We start from the raw sequence: 3930 nt of genomic DNA, 5'->3' as shown, positions 1-3930 counted from the left end.
GTAGTTGGAGCTGTCTTGCCAAAGGGAAGTATACACGCCGCTTGTGCGAAGGGGAATATGTGTTCGTTTTGCATTTTAGTTAATATATATTTTGCTGTCATTGACAGGACGGATGGTGTTTTTCCGATACAGAGTGTGGCGCAAATAATAGGTTGATTTTGTTTTTGGCTGTGCGCGTTTTGGGTAGGGTCAGAAGGGTGCCGAAAAGCGTGGTGGCTCACGCCTTGTCACCTGACTTTGATATTGCTGCTGTTTTTGTGCGGTAGATTTGTGGTTAGCCTGTGCGCAATGGTCGCGCCTCAAAGTGCATCTTTGTGTAAGTGTACGTGCGCATGTGCTTCGAACTCTGTGAACGATGTGGAAAGCGACAAATGGTATAAAAAAAATGCAGCCTAGTCTGCACGTGTCACTACTCTGAAGACCTCGCAAGTCTTTCCAAGTGCCTAAATAGTTCGCTGCGTCATATTGAGTCCGTTTGATGATTTTTGGCCTGTTCATGTGTTAGGAATCAGTGTATGGGTGTGTGTGCATGCACTTTTCTTTTTCCTTCCATGGTTTATATTTTGGAGCATTATAGCACTTTGTGGTTTTTGTTTCGCGGTTTTCGATTTGCGTAGATATGCCGGGAAAAAAAAAGCTGTTTCTAATGTGTGTGAGTACACTATCTTGATGGTATACTTTACATGTTTTCAAAGCTAAGCTTCATGTGAAATCCTGTTAACTATCAACTATCAGAATCTACTGCCGTTTTTTAAACCTTGTCGCCACAGTGGTCAAGTAGCCAAGACGGGCTGCTGAACACGAGGACCTACATTCAATTCCTGGCTGAAGCTGCTTGTTCTGACATAGGCAAGAAACAGAAATGGCTGTGTGTGAGATTTCAGCACATCTGAAACAACCCCAGGTGGCTTAAGGGGGGACGCGGGGATCAGATGGCGAAAAGTGACCAAAAAATCGTTTTTTCGGACGTCACATTTTCGGATTGCACGTTTTATATTCTATGCGTCTGCAAAGTTTCCCCGTCGAAAACGATCGCGAAGTGCCAAAGAAAAATATTTACTTCAGCTGAGGTGACAAATTATTTCCGCGAAATGACAAAAAAACCGGCAATTTTCGCAGCGCTGTATCTCCGGAACGACGGCACCGGGCGCCGCCATCTTGGTCGCGTTAGATTGGCAGAGTCTTCAACTTCTGATTTCCTGTCGCTGCTTTCATTGTCGCTCATTCACAAACGCACAAACGGCGGAAAATGAGAGACGGTGAAACGAAGCAACCGATAGAATCTAACACGCGATTGGCTCTCCGGCCGCGTTAGCTAAGACGGCTCTCCGGATTGGGTGCCGCCATGGCCACAACAAGATGGCCGCCGGGCGATTCGGCTGACGCGCAGTTCGCACGCACTCCGTGTCGCTAATGTTTTCCTCGGTTTCGCGGTCGGCTCGGTTCCCGTTCAGTGATTTCATGCTTTGCGATTCCGTACAGTGACGCTATCGTTATCGCGGCGATAATGCTTGAGATCGTGCGCCAGATAGGGAAGTGCGCGGCTCGAAAGACGAATCGAAAACGTGCCCGCGACATCGCCGTGGTGCGTCCTTGAGTGGGAAACTCGGTGCGTCCGTGTACAATTGGTGTTCGTGAAGTGAACTTTTGGACGCATTGCCGTGTTATAAAACGCTTAGTTATTGCTGTGTTTCACAGCGAGCTCGCGAGCTTCAGGAATGGAATGACCGGCTCGCCAGAAGTTGCGGCGCGCGCTGCATTGGCGCGACGTGTTCGGGCAGCGGCCGATAGCGGGATCGGTTGCTATTGCGCGCGAGTAGTAATAATTGATGTACGCAAAGTGTAATTTAATGGCAAAAGTAAAGTTGCTAAACATAGTAAGGTTACCTAAATTACGATCGTGGTGAACGTGCGCGTCGGGGATTGTAGGGAAGGGGGGGGGGAGGGGGGGGGTGCAATGAACCACGTTACCCAGCTTATTTGAGAAACTTTTTCCGTGGCTCTAAACTAGTTCGTACAACGAAGTCTGGGATTACACAATTATATTTTCAGTATTAAATTAATTAGAGAAGATGCCGTAATGTTACAGCGTTTAAAAAAAATTTAATGTCACTATTTTTTTCTATTTTTGCAATGTTTGCAATTATAATGTCCATTTTGCAATGCTTTTTTCGCCTGAAGAAGAGCATGGAATTCTTATAATATTCATGTTGTAATTATGTAAAACAAATGTATATTCTGCCTTCAAATAGCTCATCTTATGCGTGTGATGCCCTGATATAATTTTTGACACTGAACAGCCTCATGTACTAAGCTGTAGCTTCATCAAGGTTATGACACCCAGAAATAAGCTGAAAGTCTGCTGGCACATTAATAAAAAAAAAACCATGCCTTACTCTTCATTTTGGAGACAGCTATGCATTAGGCATACATGAAGTAAAATATAGGTACCCTAGTAGCCCATAGTAAACTTTTTGGTACACTCTGCGTAAAACTGGTGCTTCTGCCATCTAAAGGCCTACACATAGAAACCTCCAGTGAGCCAGGAAGGCATCCCAGATGCACCAAATCAAAGGGCAAAGGTATGCGAGGTTGTCCCCAAGCAACGACAGCAAGGACTATGCTGCTGGTGCAGTTTGAAAATTGTGACATCATCGTAAACTTTAAGAGCCGTTTTCTCAAAAGTGTATTTTACGAGTTCTTCGTTGCTCGTGGAAAGGATAGCATGGCAATCACTGGGCAGATTTTGACCCTGTCTGTTTTATTTCGATCCTTGAAGAGTTCTGCAGGGCGAGACAGTCTTGGATTTTCATTTTAGGGCCTCGTTATTTTTTAATGTGGAATTTATGGCTAGGTCAATTATGCCCTATAGGTTACAAGTGAAATTATTCTTTTCTGTAAAAAAAATGAAGGGTGTAAAAAAAATTTGAAGACTGTCTTGCCCTGTAGTGTTCTTTTGACTATAATTGAGAAGTATTCAGAACTTCCTAGCATGTGTCAATACCTTGCTAGGCTTTTCACGAGCGGGCAACATGTAAACCTCTGTAACACGAGAACTACTGAAGGTATCATTATGAAATTTTAAATTTCACCATTTGGAGTGCTTCCCAATGTGCTTGCCGAATTTCATCACTCTACGCCAAAAAACAAAAAAGTTCACTCCGATCCCCACGTCCCCCCTTAAATGAATCCGTGGCCCCCCACTGCAACAGCCCCAGTGCCCAAGTGCAGCTTCAGTGTGTAAAACTCAAACTTTTACGTGCTTGCACTTGTCTGCTGGATGTATAAAAATTGAAACACTTTTCCATTCTTTCTACTTTTTTTTTTGGGGGGGGGGGGGGGGGGGGGGTTGCATCGCGGTAATTGTGTATCGACCAAAGGTGCCTTGTATTGGATGCGAAGTGGGGTGTGTGATGATCAGCCGCTTCAGTTGCAAACATGAGTCATCCTGGGAAATGAGAAGAAATAAACTTTTGTTCTTGAATAGAAATTGTTTTGTTGTTTTCTGGCAGAAATTTTAGTAGGAGGGTGCAAGATTTCTTTCTGATGTTTGGTCATGGGGTTTGTGGATTAAAAGTGTTAATCCTAATAGTTGTGGTGTAGTTGGGCATCGACTGACGGTGACGCTGCGTTTTCCTGGAGTTGCAGCGAGAGGAGGAGTGTAGGAAGGACGGTGGGAAACGGGTGACGAGAGGGGAGCGTGCAGTCTTTTGTTGTTTCGCATGTGAGCAGTACCAACGCCCTCCTAACAGCCCTTTCCCTCTGTCTTCCTCATCCGTCTCCCGCGTCTTTCTCTTCCACCCCTCTTTTTTGTGTGTGCACTTTTCTTTCCCCCCTTCTCTTTTGGTCTGCCAGCTCTCGCCCCCCCCTTTCCACCCTTCTTCTCACGCCTTCCTGTGGAAGCTTAGTGTTTTCTTTTGTTTAGTGTAT

Source organism: Haemaphysalis longicornis, unplaced genomic scaffold (genome assembly GCF_048455015.1).
Source record: "Haemaphysalis longicornis isolate Haplotype H1 unplaced genomic scaffold, Haemaphysalis longicornis Haplotype H1 scaffold_1, whole genome shotgun sequence".
NCBI lineage: Eukaryota > Metazoa > Arthropoda > Arachnida > Ixodida > Ixodidae > Haemaphysalis > Haemaphysalis longicornis.
This window is presented reverse-complemented; position numbering follows the sequence as displayed.